The following is a 21,327-nucleotide window of genomic DNA, read 5'->3' on the forward strand; positions in this document are numbered from 1 at the left end:
AACTCTTAGGTGATTCACTCTTCTTGTACTTAAGTTGGCATTGTGCATTTTGTATTCAATCCCGATGCAATTTCTGTGTTTTATGGTCCACGTGAAGGTCCGAGGGATACAGTAAACCTGCACTGGTGCATAGGAATTTAATACTGGTCTCCCAGGAGCCGCTCAAAGCACAAACTCTTAGAAGAGTCACTCTTCTTGTACTCAAGACGGCATTGTGCCTTTCGTATTCAATCCCGATGCAATATCTGTGTTTCATGGTCAACGTGAAGGTCCAAAGAACACAGTAAACCTGCACTGGTGCATCGGAATCTAATACTAGTCTCTCAAGAGCCGCTCAAAGCACAGACTCTTAGAAGATTCACTCTTCTTGTACTTAAGTCGGCATTGTCCCTTTTGTATTCAATCCCGATGCAAATTCTGTGTTTCATGGTCAATGTGAAGGTCCAAGGGATACAGTAAATCTGCAATGGTGCATTGTAATCTAATACTGGTCTCCAAGGAGGCGCTCAACGTACAAACACTTAGAAGATTCACTCTTCTTGTATTTATGTCGGCATTGTACATTTGTATTCAGTCCCGATGCAATTTCTGTGCTTCATGGTCAATATGAAGGTCCAAGGGATACAGTAAACCTGCACTGGTGCATCGGAGTCTAAAACTGGTCGCCGAGGAGCCGCTCAAAGCACAAACTCTTAGAAGTTTCACTCTTCTTGTTCATAAGTCGGCATTGTCCCTTCTGAATTGAATCCCGATGCAATTTCTGTGTTTCATGGTCAATGTGCAGGTCCAAGTGATAAAGTAAAGCTGCACTGGTCCATCGGAATATAATAGTGGTCTCCCAGGAGACGCTCAAAGCAAAAATTCTTAGATGGTTCACTCTTCTTGTACTTTAGTCGGCATTGTGCTTTTTCTATTCAATCCCAATGCAATTTCTGTGTTTCATGGTCAATGTTAAGGTCTAAGGGATATAGTAAACCTGCACTGGTGTATCTGAATCTAATACTGGTCTCCCATAAGCCGCTCAAACCACAAACTCTTAGGCGATTCACTCATCTTGTACTTAATTCGGCATTGTGCCTTTTGTATTCAATCACGATGGGATTTCTGTGTTTCACGGTCAATGTGAAGGTCCAAATGATACAGTCAACCTGAACTGGTGCATCGGAATGTAATAGTGGTCTCCCAGGAGCCGCTCAAAACACATACTCTTAGGGGCTTCACTCCTCTTGTACTTAAGTCGTCATTGTGCCATTTGTATTAATCCCGGTGCAATTTCTGTGCGTCATGGTCAATGTGAAGGTCCAAGGGATACAGTAAACCTGCACTGGTGCATCGGAATCTAATACTGGTCTCCCATGAACCGCTAAAACCACAAACCCTTAGAAGATTCACTCTGCTTGTACTTAATTCGTCATTGCGCTTCTTTACTTGATCACGATGCGATTTCTTTGTTTCATGGTCAATGTGAAGGTCCAAGGATTACAGTAGACCTTCACTGGTGCATCGTAATCTATTACTAGTCTACCAGGAGCCGCTCAAACCACAAATTCTTAGAAAGCTCACTCTTCTTGCACTTAAGTCGGCATTTCCCAATTTGTATTCAATCCCGATGCAATATGTGTGTTTCATGGTCAAGGTGAAGGTCAAAGGGACACAGTAAACGTGCACTGGTGCATCGGATTCTAATATAGGTCTCCCAGGAGCCGCTCAAACCACAAACTCGTAGAAGATTCACTCTTCTTGTATATAAGTTGGCATTGTGCATTTTGTATTCAATTCGATGCAATTTCTGTGCTTCATGGTCAATGTGAAGGTCCAAGGGATACAGTAAACTTGCACTGGTGCATCGGAATGTAATACTGGGCTCCCAGGAGCCGCTCAAAGCACAAACTCTCAGAAATTCACTCTCCTTGTACTTAAGTCGGCATTGTCCCTTTTGTACTCAATGCCAATGCCACATCTGTGTTTCATGGTCAATGTGAAGGTCCAAGGGATACAGTAAAACTGCACTGCTGCATCGAAGTCGAATACTGGTCTCCCAGGAGCCGCAGAAATCACAAACTCTTAGAAGATTCTATCTTCTTGTACTTAAGTCGTCATTGTGCTATTTGTATTCAATCCCGATGCAATTTCTGTGTTTCATGGTCAATGTATAGGTCCAAGGTATACAGTAACCCAGCATTGGTGCATCGGAATCTAATACTAGTCTCTCATGAGCCGCTCAAAGCACAGAGTCTTAGAAGATTCACTCTCCTTGTACCAAAGTCGGCATTGTCCCTTTTGTATTCAATGCCGTTGCAATTTCTGTGTTTCATGGTCAATGTGAATGTCCAAGGTATACAGTAAACCTGCACTGGTGCATCGGATTCTAATACTGGTTTCCCAGCAGCCACCAAAAACACAAACTCTTAGAAGATTCACTCTTAAGGTACTTAAGTCGTCAATGTCCCTTTCATATTCAATGCCGATGCAAAATCTGTGTTTCATGGTCAATGTGAAGGTCCAAGGGATACAGTATATCTCCAATGGTGCATTGTAATCTAAAACTGGTCTCCAAGGAAGCGCTCAACGTACAAACACTTAGAAGATTCACTCTTCTTGTATTTATGTCGGCATTGTACATTTTGTATTCAGTCCCGATGCAATTTCTGTGCTTCATGGTCAATGTGAAGGTCCAAGGGATACAGTAAACCTGCACTGGTGCATCGGAGTCTAAAACTGGTCTCCCACTAGCCACTAAAATCACAAACTCTTAGAAGATTCACTCTTTATGTACTTATGTCGGCTTTGTCCTTTTCGTAACCAATGCCGATGCAACTTCTGTGTCTCACTGTCAATGTAAAGGTCCAAGGTATACAGTAAACCTGCTCTGGTGCATCGGAATCTAATACTGGTCTCCGATGAGTCGTTCAAAGCACATACTCTTAGAAGTTTCACTTTTCTTGTCCTTAAGTCGGCATTGTCCCTTTTGTATTCAATCCCGATGCAAATTCTGTGTTTCATGGTCAAAGTGCAGGTCCAAGTGATAAAGTAAACCTGCACTGGTGCATCGGAATACAATACTGGTCTCCCAGGAGACGCTCAAAGGAAAAACTCTTAGAAGATTAACTCTTCTTGTACTTTAGTCGGCATTGTGCCTTTTGTATTCAATCCCGATGCAATTTCAGTGTTTCATGGTCAATGCGAAGGTCCAAGGGATACAGTAAATCTCTACTGGTGCATCGGAATGTAATACAGGTCTCCCAGCAGCCGCTCAAAACATGAACTCTTAGAAGATTCACTCTTCTTGTACTTAAGTCAGCATTGTGCCTTTTGTATTTAATCCCGATGCAATTTCTGTGTTTCATGGTCAATGAGAAGGTCAAAGGGATACAGTAAATCTGCACTGGTGCATTGGAATCAAATACTGGTCTCCCATGAGCCGCTCAAACCACAAACACTTGGAAGATTAACTCTTCTTGTACTTAAGTCGTCATTGAGCCATTTGTATTAATCCCGGTGCAATTTCTGTGTGTCATGGTCAATGTGAAGGTCCAAGGGATACGGTAAACGTGCACTGGTGCATCGGATTCTAATATAGGTCTCTCAGGAGCCGCTCAAAGCACAAACTCTTAGAAGATTCACTCTTCTTGTACTTAAGTCGTCATTGTGCCATTTGTATTAATCCCAGTGCAATTTCTGTGTGTCATGGTCAATGTGAAGGTCCAAGGGATACGGTAAACGTGCACTGGTGCATCGGATTCTAATATAGGTCTCCCAGGAGCCGCTCAAAGCACAAACGCTTAGAAGATTCACTCTCCTTGTTCTTAAGTCGGCATTGTCCCTTTTGTACTCAATGCCAGTGCAACATCTGTGTTTCATGGTCATTGTGAAGGTCCAAGGGATACAGTAAAACTGCACTGCTGCATCGGAATCTAATACTGGTTTCCCAGGAGCCGCTAAAAACACAAACTCTTAGAAGATTCACTCTTCTTGTACATAATTCGGCATTGTCCCTTTTGTATTCAATCCTAATGAATTTTCTGTGTTTCATGGTCAATGAGAATGTCCAATAGATACGGTAAACCTGCACTGGTGCATCGGAATTTAATACTAGTCTCCCAGTAGCCGCTGGAAGCACAAACTCTTAGAAGATTCACTCATCTTGTACTTAAGTCGGCATTGTGGTTTTTGTGTTCAATCCCGTTGCAATATCTGTGTTTCATTCTCAATGTGAATGTTCAAGGGATAGAGTAAACCTGCACTGGTGCATCAGAATCTAATACTGGTCTCCCGTGAGCCGCTCAAACCACAAACCCTTATAAGATTCACTTTTCTTGTACTTAATTCGGCACTGTGAATTTTGTATTCAGTCACGATGCGAATTCTGTGTTTCATGGTCAATGTGAAGGTCGAAGGGATACAGTAAACCTTCATTGGTGCATCGGAATTTAATACTGGTCTCCCAGGAGCCGCTAAAACCACAAACTCTTAGAAAACTCACTCTCCTTGTACTTTAGTCGGCATTGTCCCGATGCTATTTCTGTGTTTCATGGTCAATGTGCGGGTCCAAGTGATAAAGTAATCCTGCACTAGTGCATCGGAATATAATCTCCCAGGAGATGCTCAAAGCAAAATCTTTTAGAAGATTATCTCTTCTTGTACTTTAGTCGGCATTGTGCATTTTGTATTCAGTCCCGATGCAATTTCTGTGTTTCATGGTCAATGTGCAGGTCCAAGTGATAAAGTAAACCTGCCCTGGTGCAACGGAATATAATACTGGTCTCCTAGGAGATGCTCAAAGCAAAAACGCTTAGAAGATTCTCTCTTCTTGTACTTTACTCGGCATTGTGCCTTGTGTATTCAATCCCGATGCAATTTCTGTATTTCATGGTCAATGTAATGGTCCAATGTATATGGTAAACCTGCACTGGTGCATCGGAATCTAATACTGGTCTCCCAGGAGCCGCTCAAAGCACAAATTTTTAGAAGATTCACTCTTCTTTTACTTAAGTCGGCATTGTATATTTTGTATTAATCTCGATGCAATTTCTGTGTTACATGGACAATGTGAAGGTCCAAAGGATACGGCAAACCTGCAGCGGTGCATCGGAATCTAATACTGGTCTCCCATGAGCCGCTGAAACCACAAGCTCTTAGAAGATTCGCTCTTATTGTACTTTATCCGGCATTGTGCCTTTTGTATTCAATCACGATGCGATTTCTATGTTTCATGGTCAATTTGAAGGTACAAGTTATGCAGTAAACCTTCACTGGTGCATCGGAATGGAATGCTGGTCTCCCAAGAGCCGCTCAAACCACAAATTCTTAGAAAATTTACTCTACTTGTACTTAAGTCGGCATTGTCCTTTTTGAATTCAACCCCGATGCAATTTCTGTGTTTGATGGTCAATGTGAAGGTAAGTGGGATGCTGTAAACGTGCACTGGTGCATCGGATTCTAATACTGGTCTCCCAGGAGACGCACAAATCACAAACTCTTAGAAGATTCACTCGTCTTGTACTTAAGTCGACATTGTGCCTTTTGCATTCCATCCCGATGCAATTACTGTGCTTCATGGTCAATGCGAAGGTCCAAGGAATACAGTGAACGTGAACTGGTGCATCGGAATCTATTACAGGTCTCCCAGGAGCCGCTCAAACCACAAACTCTTAGGTGATTCACTCTTCTTGTACTTAAGTTGGCATTGTGCATTTTGTATTCAACCTCGATGCAATATCTGTGTTTCATGGTCAACGTGAAGGTCCAAAGAATACAGTAAACCTGCACTGGTGCATCGGAATCTAATACTAGTCTCTCAGGAGCCGCTCAAAGCACAGACTCTTAGAAGATTCACTCTTCTTGTACTTAAGTCGGCCTTGTCCCTTTTGTATTCAATCCCGATGCAAATTCTGTGTTTCATGGTCAATGTGAAGGTCCAAGGGATACAGTAAATCTGCAATGGTGCATTGTAATCTAATACTGGTCTCCAAGGAGGCGCTCAACGTACAAACACGTAGGAGATTAACTCTTCTTGTATTTATGTCGGCATTGTACATTTTGTATTCAGTCCCGATGCAATTTCTGTTCTTCATGGTCAATGTGAAGGTCCAAGGGATACAGTAAACCTGCACTGGTGCATCGGAGTCTAAAACTGGTCGCCGAGGAGCCGCTCAAAGCACAAACTCTTAGAAGTTTCACTCTTCTTGTTCATAAGTCGCCATTGTCCCTTCTGAATTTAATCCCGATGCAATTTCTGTGTTTCATGGTCAATGTGCAGGTCCAAGTGATAAAGTAAAGCTGCACTGGTCCATCGGAATATAATAGTGGTCTCCCAGGAGACGCTCAAAGCAAAAATTCTTAGAAGGTTCACTCTTCTTGTACTTTAGTCGGCATTGTGCTTTTTCTATTCAATCCCGATGCAATTTCTGTGTTTCATGGTCAATGTTAAGGTCTGAGGGATATAGTAAACCTGCACTGGTGTATCTGAATCTAATACTGGTCTCCCATAAGCCGCTCAAACCACAAACTCTTAGGCGATTCACTCATCTTGTACTTAATTCGGCATTGTGCCTTTTGTATTCAATCACGATGGGATTTCTGTGTTTCACGGTCAATGTGAAGGTCCAAATGATACAGTCAACCTGAACTGGTGCATCGGAATCTAATAGTGGTCTCCCAGGAGCCGCTCAAAACACATACTCTTAGGGGCTTCACTGCTCTTGTACTTAAGTCGTCATTGTGCCATTTGTATTAATCCCGGTGCAATTTCTGTGCGTCATGGTCAATGTGAAGGTCCAAGGGATACAGTAAACCTGCACTGGTGCATCGGAATCTAATACTGGTCTCCCATGAGCCGCTAAAACCACAAACCCTTAGAAGATTCACTTTGCTTGTACTTAATTCGTCATTGCGCTTCTTTACTTGATCACGATGCGATTTCTTTGTTTCATGGTCAATGTGAAGGTCCAAGGATTACAGTAGACATCCACTGGTGCATCGTAATCTATTACTAGTCTACCAGGAGCCGCTCAAACCACAAACTCTTAGAAAGCTCATTCTTCTTGTACTTAAGTCGGCATTTCCCAATTTGTATTCAATCCCGATGCAATATGTGTGTTTCATGGTCAAGGTGAAGGTCCAAGGGATACAGTAAACTTGCACTGGTGCATCGGAATGTAATACTGGGCTCCCAGGAGCCGCTCAAAGCACAAACTTTCAGAAGATTCACTCTCCTTGAACTTAAGTCGGCATTGTCCCTTTTGTACTCAATGCCAATGCAACATCTGTGTTTCATGGTAAATGTGAATGTCCAAGAGATACAGTAAAACTGCACTGCTGCATCGGAATCTTATACTGGTCTCCCATGAGCCGCAGAAATCACAAACCCTTAGAAGATTCACTCTGCTTGTACTTAATTCGTCATTGCGCTTCTTTACTTAATCACGATGCGATTTCTTTGTTTCATGGTCAATGTGAAGGTCCAAGGGTTACAGTAGACCTTCACTGGTGCATCGTAATCTATTACTAGTCTACCAGGAGCCGCTCAAACCACAAACTCTTAGAAAGCTCACTCTTCTTGTACTTAAGTCGGCATTTCCCATTTTGTATTCAATCCCGATGCAATATGTGTGTTTCATGGTCAAGGTGAAGGTCAAAGGGATACAGTAAACGTGCACTGGTGCATCGGATTCTAATATAGGTCTCCCAGGAGCCGCTCAAAGCACAAACGCTTAGAAGATTCACTCTCCTTGTTCTTATGTCGGCATTGTCCCTTTTGTACTCAATGCCAATGCAACATCTGTGTTTCATGGTCAATGTGAAGGTCCAAAGGATACAGTAAATCTGCACTGGTGCATTGTAATCTAATACTGGTCTCCAAGGAGGCGCTCAACGTACAAACACGTAGGAGATTAACTCTTCTTGTATTTATGTCGGCATTGTACATTTTGTATTCAGTCCCGATGCAATTTCTGTGCTTCATGGTCAATGTGAAGGTCCAAGGGATACAGTAAACCTGCACTGGTGCATCGGAGTCTAAAACTGGTCTCCCACTAGCCACTAAAAACACAAACTCTTAGAAGATTCACTCTTTATGTACTTAAGTCGGCATTGTCCTTTTCGTATTCAATGCCGATGCAACCTTTGTGTTTCACTGTCAATGCAAAGGTCCAAGGTATACAGTAAACCTGCTCTGGTGCATCGGAATCTAATACTGGTCTTCGAGGAGCCGCTCAAGGCACAAACTCTTAGAAAATTCACTCTTCTTGACCTTAAGTCGCCATTGTCCGTTTTGTATTCAATCCCGATGCAATTTCTGTGTTTCATGGTCAATGTGCAGGTCCAAGTGATAAAATAAACATGCACTGGTGCATCGGAATACAATACTGGTCTCCCAGGAGACGCTCAAAGCACATACTTTTAAAGGATTAACTCTTCTTGTACTTAAGTCGTCATTGTGCCATTTGTATTCAATCCCGGTGAAATTTCTGTGTGTCATGGTCAATGTGAAGGTCCAAAGGATAAGGTAAACCTGCGCTGGTGCATCGGAATCTAATACTGGTCTCCCATGAGCCTCTCAAACCACAAACCCTTAGAAGATTCACTCTTCTTGTACATAATTCGTCATTGTGTTTTTTACTTAATCACGATGCGATTACTTTTTATCATGGTCAATGTGAAGGTCCAAGGGATACAGTAAACCTTCACTGGTGCATCGTAATCTATTACTAGTCTCCCAGGAGCCGCTCAAACCACAAACTCTTAGAAAACTCACTCTTCTTGTACTTAAGTCGGCATTTTCTATTTTGTATTCAATCCCGATGCAATATCTGTGTTTCATGGTCAAGGTGAAGGTCAAAGGGATTCAGTAAACCTGCACTGCTGCAGCGGAATCTAATACTGGTCTCCCATGAGCCGCTCAAACCACAAACTCTTAGAAGAGTCGCTCTTATTGTACTTAATCCGGCATTGTGCCTTTTGTATTCAATCACGATGCGATTTCTGTGTTTCATGGTAAATTTGAAGGTCCAAATTATACGGTAGACCTTCACTGGTGCATCGGAATCGAATGCTGGTCTCCCAAGAGCCGCTCAAACCACAAACTCTTAGAAAATTCACTCTTCTTGTTTTTAAGTCGGTATTGTCCTTTTTGTATCCAATCCTGATGCAATTTCTGTACTTGATGGTCAAAGTGAAGGTCAGGGGGATACAGTAAACGTGCACTGGTGCATCGGAATCAAATACTGGTCTCCCATGAGCCGCTCAAACCACAAACCCTTAGAAGATTCACTCTTCTTGTACTAAATTCGGCATTGTGCCTTTTGTATTCAATCACGATGCGATTTCTGTGTTTCATGGTCAATGTTAAGGGGCAAGGGATACAGTAACCTGCTCTGGTGCATCGGAATCTACTACTGGCCTCCGAAGAGATGCTCAAAGCACAAACTCTTAGAAGTTTCATTCTTCCTGTTCTTAAGATGGCATTGTCCCTTTTGTATTCAATCCCGATGCAATTTCTGTGTTTCTTGCCAATGTGCAGGTCCAAGTGATAAACTGAACCTGCACTGGTCCATCGGAATATAATACTGGTCTCCCAGGAGACGCTCAAAGCATAAACTCTTAGAAGATACACTCTTCTTGTACTTTAGTCGGCATTGTGCATTTTGTATTCAATCCCGATGCAATTTCTGTGTTTCATGGTCAATTTGAAAGTCGAAGGGATAAAGTAATCCTCCACTGGTGCATCGGAATCTAGTACTGGTCTCCCAGCAGTTGCTCACAGCACGAACTCTTAGAAGATTCACTCTTCTTCTACTTATGTCGGCATGGTCCCTTCTGTATTCAATCCCGATGCAATTTCTGTGTTTCATTTTCAATGTGAAGGTCCAAGGGATATGGTAAACCGGCACTGGTGCATCGGAATCTAATACTGGTCTCCCAGGAGCCGCTCAAAACACAAACTCTTAGAAGATTCACTCTTCTTGTACATAATTCGGCATTGTCCATTTTGTATTCAATCCTAATGCATTTTCTGTGTATCATGGTCAATGTGAATGTCCAATGGATACGGTAAACCTGCACTGGTGCATCGCAATCTAATACTGGTCTCCCAGGAGCCGCCCAAAGCACAAACTCTTAGAAGATTCACCTTTCTTGTACTTAAGTCGGCATTATACTTTTCTATTCAATCCCGATCTAATATCTGTGTTTCGTGGTCAATGCGAAGATCCAAGGGATACGGTAAACCTGCAGCGGTGCATCGGAATTTAATACTGGTCTCCCAGTAGCCGCTGGAAGCACAAACTCTTAGAAGATTCACTCATCTTGTACTTAAGTCGGCATTGTGATTTTTGTGTTCAATCCCGTTGCAATATCTGTGTTTCATTATCAATGTGAAAGTCCAAGGGATAGAGTAAACCTGCACTGGTGCATTGGAATCTAATACTGGTCTCCCGTGAGCCGCTCAAACCACAAACCCTTATAAGATTCACTTTTCTTGTACTTAATTCGGCATTGTGAATTTTGTATTCAGTCACGATGCGATTTCTGTGTTTCATGGTCAATGTGAAGGTCCAAAGGATACGGTAAACCTGCAGCGGTGCATCGGAATCTAATACTGGTCTCCCATGAGCCGCTGAAACCACAAGCTCTTAGAAGATTCGCTCTTATTGTACTTTATCAGGCATTGTGCCTTTTGTATTCAATCACGATGCGATTTCTATGTTTCATGGTCAATTTGAAGGTACGAGTTATGCAGTAAACCTTCACTGGTGCATCGGAATCGAATGCTGGTCTCCCAAGAGCCGCTCAAACCACAAACTCTTAGAAAATTTAATCTACTTGTACTTAAGTCGGCATTGTCCTTTTTGTATCCAACCCCGATGCAATTTCTGTGTTTGATGGTCAATGTGAAGGTAAGAGGGATACAGTAAACGTGCACTGGTGCATCGGATTCTAATACTGGTCACCCAGGAGACGCACAAATCACAAACTCTTAGAAGATTCACTCTTCTTGTACTTAAGTCGACATTGTGCATTTTGCATTCCATCCCGATGCAATAACTGTGCTTCATGGTCAATGTGAAGGTCCAAGGAATACAGTGAACGTGAACTGGTGCATCGGAATCTATTACAGGTCTCCCAGGAGCCGCCCAAACCACAAACTCTTAGGTGATTCACTCTTCTTGTACTTAAGTTGGTATTGTGCATTTTGTATTCAATCCCGATGCAATTTCTGTGTTTCATAGTCCACGTGAAGGTCCGAGGGATACAGTAAACCTGCACTGGTGCATAGGAATTTAATACTGGTCTCCCAGGAGCCGCTCAAAGCACAAACTCTTTGAAGATTCACTTTTCTTGTACTTAATTCAGCATTGTGAATTTTGTATACATTCCCGATGCAATTTCTGTGATTCATGCTCCATGTGAAGGTCCAAGGGATACAGTAAACCTGCACTGGGGCATCGCAAACTAATACTGGTCTCCCATGAGCCGCTCAAAGCACAAACTCTTAGAACATTCATTCTTGTTGTACTTAAGTCGGCATTGTCCCTTTTGTATTCAATCCCGAAGCGATTTTTGTGTTTCATGGAGAATGTGAAGGTCCAAGGGATACAGTAAACCTGCACTTGTGCATCGGAATCTAGTACTGGTCTCCCAGGAGCCGCTCAAAGCACAAACTCTTAGAAGATTCACTCTTCTTGTACTTAAGTCGGCATTGTGCCTTTTGTTTTGAATCCCAATGCAAAATCTGTGTTTCATGGTCAATGTGAAGCTCCAAGGGATACAGTAGACCTGCACTTGAGCATCGGAATCTAATACTGGGCTCCCATGAGCCGCTCAAAGCACATACTTTTAGAAGATTCACTCTTCTTGTACTTAAGACGGTATTGTGCATCTTGTATTCAATCCCGATGCAATTTCTGTGTTAAATGGACAATGTGAAGGTGCAAGTGATACGGTAAACCTGCACTGGTGCATCGGAATCTAATAATGGTCTGCCAGGAGCCGCTTAAATCTTAAACTCTTAGAAGATTCACTCTTTTTGTACTTAAGTCGGCATTGTGCCTTTTGTATTCAATCCCGATGCAATTTCTGTGTTCCATGGTGAATGTAAAGGTCCAAGGGATACAGTAAACCAGCACTGATGCATCGGTATCTAATACTGGTCTGCCAGGAGCCTCTCAAAGCACAAACTCTTAGAAGATCCACACTTCTTGTACTTAAGTTGGCATTGTGCCTTTTGTATTCAATCCCGATGCAATTTCTGTGTTTCATGGTCAAAGGTAAGGTCCATGGGATACGGTAAACCTGCACTGGTGCGTCGGAAACTAGTACTGGTCTCTCATCAGCCGCTCAAATCACAAACTCTTAGAAGATTCTCTCATCTTGTATTTAAGTTTTCATTGTGCCTTTTGGATTCAATCCCGATACAATTTCTGTGTTTCATGGTCAATGTGAAGCTCCAAGGGATACGGTAAACCTGCACTGGTGCATCAGAATCTAATACTGGTCTCCCAGGAACCGCTCAAAGCACAAACTCTTAGAAGATTCACTCTTCTTGTACTTAAATCAGCATTGTGCCTTTTGTATTCAATCCCGATGATATTTCTGTGTCTCATGGTCAATGTGAAGGTCCAAGCTGAAATCGTTATAGGTACAGAAAGCTGGCTTAAGCCAGAGATAAATACCGCCGAAATTTTTACAAGGGTACAGACGGTGTTTAGAAAGGATAGATTGCGTGCAACCGGTGATGGAGTGTTCGTCGCTGTTAGTAGTTCTTTATCCTGTAGTGAAGTAGAAGTGGATAGTTCCTGTGAATTTTTATGGGTGGAGGTTACACTCAACAACCGAACTAGGTTAATAATTGGCTCCTTTTACCGACCTCCCGACTCAGCAGCATTTGTGGCAGAACACCTGAGAGAAAATTTGGAATACATTTTACATAAATTTTCTCAGCATGTTATAGTCTTAGGTGGAGATTTCAATTTACCAGATATAGACTGGGACACTCAGATGTTTAGGACGGGTGGTAGGGACAGAGCATCGAGTGACATTATACTGAGTGCACTATCCGAAAATTACCTCGAGCAATTAAACAGAGAACCGACTCGTGGAGATAACATCTTGGACCTACTGATAACAAACACACCCGAACTTTTCGACTCTGTATGTACAGAACAGGGAATCAGTGATCATAAGGCCGTTGCAGGATCCCTGAATATGGAAGGAATATAAAAAAAGGGAGGAAGGTTTATCTGTTTAGCAAGAGTAATAGAAGGCAGATTTCAGACTACCTAACAGATCAAAACGAAAATTTCTGTTCCGAAACTGACAATGTTGAGTGTTTATGGAAAAAGTTCAAGGCAATCGTAAAATGCGTTATAGACGGGTACGTGCCGAGTAAAACTGTGAGGGACGGGAAAAACCCACCGTGGTACAACATCAAAGTTAGGAAACTACTGTGAAAGCAAAGAGAGCTCCACTCCAAGTTTAAACGCAGCCAAAACCTCTCAGACAAACAGAAGCTAAACGATGTCAAAGTTAGCGTAAGGAGGGCTATGCGTGAAGCGTTCATTGAATTCGAAAGTAAAATTCTATGTACCGACTTGACAGAAAATCCTAGGAAGTTCTGGTCTTACGTTAAATCAGTAAGTGGCTCGAAACAGCATATCCAGACACTACGGGGTCATGATGGCATTGAAACAGAGGATGACACGCGTAAAGCTGAAATACTATACACCTTTTTCCAAAGCTGTTTCACAGAGGAAGACCGCACTGCAGTTCCTACTCTAAATCCTCGCACAAACGAAAAAATGGCTGACATCGAAATAAGTGTCCAAGGAATAGAAAAGCAACTGGAATCACTCAATAGAGGAAAGCCCACTGGACCTGATGGGATACCAATTCGATTCTACACAGAGTACGCGAAAGAACTTGCCCCCCTTCTAACAGCCGTGTACCGCAAGTCTCTAGAGGAACGGAGCGTTCCAAATGATTGGAAAAGAGCACAGGTAGTCCCAGTCTTCAAGAAGGGTCGTCGAGCAGATACGCAAAACTATAGACCTATATCTCTGACGTCGATCTCTTGTAGAATTTTAGAACATGTTTTTTGCTCGCGTATCATGTCATTTCTGGAAACCCAGAATCTACTATGTAGGAATCAACATGGATTCCGGAAACAGTTCAAAAATGGCTCTGAGCACTATGGGACTCAACTGCTGAGGTCATTAGTCCCCTAGAACTTAGAACTAGTTAAACCTAACTAACCTAAGGACATCACAAACATCCATGCCCGAGGCAGGATTCGAACCTGCGACCGTAGCGGTCTTGCGGTTCCAGACTGCAGCGCATTTAACCGCACGGCCACTTCGGCCGGCTCCGGAAACAGTGATCGTGTGAGACCCAACTCGCTTTATTTGTTCATGAGACCCAGAAAATATTAGATACAGGCTCCCAGGTAGATGCTATTTTTCTTGACTTCCGGAAGGCGTTCGATACAGTTCCGCACTGTCGCCTGATAAACAAAGTAAGAGCCTACGGAATATCAGACCAGTTGTGTGGCTGGATTGAAGAGTTTTTAGCAAACAGAACACAGCATGTTGTTATCAATGGAGAGACGTCTACAGACGTTAAAGTAACCTCTGGCGTGCCACAGGGGAGTGTTATGGGACCATTGCTTTTCACAATATATATAAATGACCTAGTAGATATTGTCGGAAGTTCCATGCGGCTTTTCGCGGATGATGCTGTAGTATACAGAGAAGTTGCAGCATTAGAAAATTGTAGCGAAATGCAAGAAGATCTGCAGCAGATAGGCACTTGGTGCAGGGAGTGGGAACTGACCCTTAACATAGACAAATGTAGTGTATTGCGAAAACATAGAAAGAAGGATCCTTTATTGTATGATTATATGATAGCGGAACAAACACTGGTAGCAGTTACTTCTGTAAAATATCTGGGAGTATGCGTGCAGAACGATTTGAAGTGGAATGATCATATAAAATTAATTGTTGGTAAGGCGGGTACCAGGTTGAGATTCATTGGGAGAGTGCTTAGAAAATGTAGTCCATCAACAAAGGAGGTGGCTTACAAAACACTCGTTCGACCTATACTTGAGTATTGCTCATCAGTGTGGGATCCGTACCAGATCGGTCTGACGGAGGAGATAGAGAAGATCCAAAGAAGAGCGGCGCGTTTCGTCACAGGGTTATTTGGTAACCGTGATAGCGTTACGGAGATGTTTAATAAACTCAAGTGGCAGACTCTGCAAGAGAGGCGCTCTGCATCGCGGTGTAGCTTGCTCGCCAGGTTTCGAGAGGGTGCGTTTCTGGATGAGGTATCGAGTATATTGCTTCCCCCTACTTATACCTCCCGAGGAGATCACGAATGTAAAATTAGAGAGATTAGAGCGCGCACGGAGGCTTTCAGACAGTCGTTCTTCCCGCGAACCATACGCGACTGGAACAGGAAAGGGAGGTAACGACAGTGGCACGTAAAGTGCCCTCCGCCACACACCGTTGGGTGGCTTGTGGAGTATCAATATAGATGTAGATGTAGACAGTAAACCTGCACTGTGTTTCATGGTCCACGTGAAGGTCCGAGGGATACAGTAAACCTGCACTGGTGCATAGGAATTTAATACTGGTCTCCCAGGAGCTGCTCAAAGCACAAACTCTTAGAAGATTCACTCTTCTTGTACTCAAGACGGCATTGTGCCTTTCGTATTCAATCCCGATGCAATATCTGTGTTTCATGGTCAACGTGAAGGTCCAAAGAATACAGTAAACCTGACCTGGTGCATCGGAATCTAATACTGGTCTCCCAGGGGCCGCTCAAAGCACAAACTCTTTGAAGATTCACTTTTCTTGTACTTAATTCAGCATTGTGAATTTTGTATACATTCCCGATGCAATTTCTGTGATTCATGCTCAATGTGAAGGTCCAAGGGATACAGTAAACCTGCACTGGTGCATTGGAATCTAATACTTGTCTCCCAGGAGCAGCTCAAACCACAAACTCTTAGAAAATTCACTCTTCTTGTACTTAAGTCGGGACTGTCCCTTTTGTATTCAATCCCGATGCTAATTCTGTGTTTCAAGGTCAATGTGAAGGTCCAAGGGATACAGTAAACCGGAACTGGTGCATCGGAATCCAATACTGGTGTCCGAGAAGCTATTCAGAGCACAATCTCCTAGAAGATTTACTCTTCTTGTACCTAAGTCGGCACTGTCCCTTTTGTATTCAATGCCGATGCAATTTCGATGTTTCATGGTCAATGTGAAGTCCAAGGGAAACAGTTAACCTGCACTGGTGCATCGGAATCTAATACTGGTCTCCCAGGAGCCGTTCAAAACACTAACTCTTAGAAAATTCACTCTTCTTGTACTTAGGTCGGCATCGTTCCTTTTGTATTCAATCCCGATGAAATTTCTGTGCTTCATGGTTAATGTGAAAGTCCAAGGGATGCTGTAAACCTGCACTGGTGCATCGGAATCTAATACTGGTCTCCCAAGGAGCTGCTCAAAGCAAAAACACTTAGAAGATTCATTCTTCTTGTACTTAAGTCGGCATTGTTCCTTTCGTATTCAATCCCGATGCAATTTCTGTGTTTCAGGGTCAATGTGAAAGTCCAAGGGATACAGTTAACCAGCACTGGTGCATCGGAATCTAATACTGGTCTCCCAGGGGCCGCTCATAGGTCAAACTCTTAGAAGATACACTCTTCTTGTACTTAAGTCGGCATTGTTCCTTTTGTATTCAATCCCGATGCAATTTCTGTGTTCCACGGTGAATGCAAAGGTCCAAGGGATACAGTAGGACAGCACTGATGCATCGGAATCTAATACTGGTCTGCCGGGAGCCTCTCAAAGCACAAACTCTTAGAAGATTCACTCTTCTTGTACTTAAGTTGGCATTGTCCCTTTTGTATTCAATCCCGATGCAATTTCTGTGTTTCATGGTCAAAGTGAAGGTCCAAGGGATACATTAAACCTGCACTGGTGCGTTGGAATCTAGTACTGGTGTCCCAGGAGCCGCTCAAAGCACAAACTCTTAGAAGATTTACTGTGCTTGTACTTTAGTCGGCATTGTCCTTTTTGATTTCAATCCCGATGCAATTTCTGTCTTTCTTGGTTAATATGAAGCTCCAAGGGAAACAGTAAACCTGCACTGGTGCATCGGAATCTAATACTGGTCTCTCAGGCGCCGCTCAAACCACAAACTCTTAGAAGATTCACTGTTCTTGTACATAAGTCCTCATTGTCTATCGTGTAATCAATCCCGATGCAATTTGTGTGTTTCATGGTCAATATGAAGGTCCAAGGGATACAGTAAAACTGCACTGTTGCATCGGAATCTAATACTGGTCTCCCAGGAGCCGCTCAAACCACAATTTCTTAGAAAATTCATTCTTTTTGTAGTTAAGTCAGCATTGTCCCTTTAGAATTCAATCCCGATGCAATATCTGTGGTTCATGGTCAGTTTGAAGGTCAAAGGGATACAGTAAAAGTGCAATGGTGCACCGGAATCTAATACAGGTCTCCCAGGAGCCGCTCATACCTCAAATTCGTAGATGACACACTCTACTTGTACTTAAGTTGGCATTGTGCCTTTTGTATTCAATTCCGTTGCAATTTCTGTGTTTCATGGTCAATGCGAAAGTCCAAGGGATACAGTAAACCTGCACTGGTGCATCGTAATCTAATACTGGTCTGCAAGGAGCCGCTAAAAGTACAAACTCTTAGGAGAATCACTTTTCTTGTACCTACGTCGGCACTGTACATTTTGAATTCAATTTCGATGCAAATTCTGTGCTTCATGGTCAATGCGAACGTCCAACGGATACAGTAATTCTGCACTGGTGCATCGGAGACTAATACTGGTCTTCCAAGGAGCCGCTCAAAGCACAAACTCTTAGAAGATTCACTCATCTTGTACTTAAGTAGGCATTGTGCCTTATGTATTCAATACCGATGCAACTTCTGTGTTTCATGGTCATGTTAAAGAACCAAGGGATACAGTAAACCTGCACACGTGTATCGGAATCTAATACTGGTCTCCCAGGGGCCGCTCAAAGGACAAACTCTTAGAAGATTCACTCTTCTTGTACTTAAGTCGGCATTGTGCATTTTGTATTCAATCCCGATGCAAATTCTGTGTTCCACGGTGAATGTAAAGGTCCAAGGGATACAGTAAGACAGCACTGGTGCATCGGAATCTAATACTGGTCTCCCAGGAGCCACTCAAACACAAACTCTTAGAAGACTCACTCTTCTTGTACTTGAGTCGGAATTGTGCATTTTGTATTCAATCCCGATGCAGTGTGTGTGTTTCATGGTCAATGTGAACGTCCGAGGGATACAGTAAACCTGCACTGGTGCATCGGAATCTAATACTGGTCTCCCATCGAGCCACTCAAAGCACAAACTCTTAGAAGATTCACTCTCCTTGTACTTAAGTTGGCATTGTCCCTTTTGTATCCAATCCCGATGCAATTTCAGTGTTTCTTGGTCAATGTGAAGGTCCAAGGTATACAGTAAACCTGCACTGGTGCATCGGAATCTGATACTGGTCTCCAAGGAGGCGTTCAAAGCACAAGCTCTTAGAAGATTCACTCTTCTTTACTGGATTCGGTATTGTGCCTTTTGTATTCAATCACGATCTGATTTCTGTGTTTCATGGTCAATGTGATGGCCCAAGGGATACAGTAAACTTTCCCTGGTGCATCGGAATCTAGTACTTGTCTCCCAGACGCAGCTCAAACCACAAACTCATAGAAAATTCACTCTTCTTGTACTTAAGTCGGGACTGTCCATTTTGTATTCAATCCCGGTGCTAATTCTATGTTTCGAGGTCAATGTGAAGTTCCAAGGGATACAGTAAACCGGCACTGGTGCATCGGAATCCAATACTGATGTCCGAGAAGCCACTCAAAGCACAAACTTTTAGAAGAGTCACTCTTCTTGTACCTAAGTCGGCACTGTCCCTTTTGTATTCAATGCCGATGCAATTTCGATGTTTCATGGTCAATGTGAAGGTCCAAGGGATACAGTTAACCTGCGCTGGTGCATCGGAATCTAATACTGGACTCCAAGGAGCCGCTCAAAGCAAAGACTCTTAAAGATTCACTCTTCATGTACTTAAGTCGGCATTGTGCTTTTGTACTCGATCCCGACGCAATATCTGTAATTCATGGTCATATTGAATGTCCAAGGGATACAGTAAACGTGCACTGATGCATCGTAATCTAATACTGGTCTCCTAGGAGCCGCCCAAACCACAAACTCTGAGAAGATTCACTCATCCTGTACTTAAGTCGGCATTGTGCCTTTCGTATTCAATCCCAATGCAATTTCTGTTCTTCATGGTCAATGTGAAAGTCCAAGGGATACAGTTAACCTGCACCAGTGCATCGGAATCTAATACTGCTCTCCCAGGGGTCGCTCAAAGGACAAACTCTTAGAAGATTCACTCTTCTTGTACTTAAGTCGGCATTGTGTCTTTCGTATTCAATCCCAATGCAATTTCTGTGTTTGATGGTCAATGTGAATGTCCGAGGGATAGAGTAAACCTGCACTGGTGCATCGGATTCTAATACTGGTCTCCCAGGAGCCGCTCAAACACAAATTCTTAGAAGATTCAGTATTGTTGTACCTAAATCGGCATTGTCTCCTTTGTATTCAAACCCGATGCAATTACTGTGTTTCATGGTCAATGAGAAGGTCCAAGGGATACAGTAAACCTGTACTGGTGCATCGGAATCTGAAACTGGTCTCCCAGAAGCCGCACAAAGCACTAACTCTTAGAAGATTCACTCTTCTTGTACTTATGTCGGCATTGTGCCTATTGTATTTAATCCCGAGGCAATTTCTGTGTTTCAAGGTCAATGTAAAGGTCCAAGGGATACGATAAACCGGCATTGGTACATCGGAATCTAATACAGGTCTCGCAGGAGCCGCTCAATATACAAACTGCTAGAAGATTCACTCTTCTTGTACTTAAGTCGGCATTGTGCCTTCTGTATTCAATTCCGATGCAGTGTGTGTGTTTCATGGTCAATGTGCACGTCCGAGGGATACAGTAAACCTGCACTGGTGCATCGGAATCTAATACCGGTCTCCCATCGAGCCACTCAATGCACAAACTCTTAGAAGATTCACTCTTCTTGTACTTAAGTCAGCATTGTGCTTTTGGATTCAATCCCGATGCAGTTTCTGTGATACATGGTCAATGTGAAGGTCCAAGGGATTCGGTAAGCTTTCACTGGCGCATCGGAATCTAATACTGGTCTCCCAGGAGCCGCTCAAACCAAAAACTCTTAGAAAATTCACTCTACTTGTACTTAAGTCGGCATTGTCCCTTTTGATTTCAATCCCGATGCAATTTCTGTCATTCATGGTCAATGTGAATGTCAACGGGATACAGTAAACCTGCACTGGCGCCCGGAATCTAATACTTTTCTCCCAGGAGCCGCTCAAATCACAAACTCTTAAAAGATACACTCAACTTGTACTTATTCGGCATTGTGCCTTTTGTATTCAATCCCAATGCAATTTCTGTGTTTCATGGTCAATGTGAACGTCCAAGGGGTACAGTAAACCTGCAATGGTGCATCGTAATCTGAAACTGGTCTCCCAGGAGCCGCTCAAACCACAACCTCTTAAAGGATTCACTCTTCTTGTACTTAAGACGGCATTGTCCCTGTTGCATTCAATCCCGATGCAATTTCTGTGTTTCATGGTCAATGTGAAGGTCCAAGGGATACAGTAACCCTGCCCTGTTGCATCGGAATCTAGTACTGGTCTCCCAGGAGCCGCTCATAGCACAAGCTCTTAGTAAACTCACTCTTCTTGTACTTAAGTCGGCATTGTGCTTTTTGTATTAGATCCCGATTCAATATCTGTGTTTCATTGCCAATGTGAAGGTCCAAGGGATACAGTAAACCTGCACTGGTGAAACGGAATCTAATACTGGTCGCCCGGGAGCGGCTTAAACACAAACTCTTAGAAGATTCAGGCTTCTTGTACTAATGTCGGCATTTTCCCTTTTGTATTCAATCCTGATGCAATTTCTGTGTTTAATTGTCAATGTGAAGGTCCAAGGAATACAGTAAACCTGCACTAGTGCATCGGAATCTAATACTGGTCTCCTAGGAGCCCCTCAAACACAAATTCATAGATGATTCACTCTTCTTGTGCCTAAGTCGGCATTGTCCCTTTTGCATTCAGTCCCGAAGCAATTTCTATGTTGCATGGTCAATGTTAAGGCCCAAGGGATACAGTGAGCCAGCACTGGTGCATCGGAATCTCATACTGGTCTCCCAGGAGCCGCTCAAAGCATTAACTC

The sequence above is a fragment of the Schistocerca americana genome, unplaced genomic scaffold, assembly GCF_021461395.2.
Source record: "Schistocerca americana isolate TAMUIC-IGC-003095 unplaced genomic scaffold, iqSchAmer2.1 HiC_scaffold_64, whole genome shotgun sequence".
In the NCBI taxonomy this organism is placed as follows: Eukaryota; Metazoa; Arthropoda; class Insecta; order Orthoptera; family Acrididae; genus Schistocerca; species Schistocerca americana.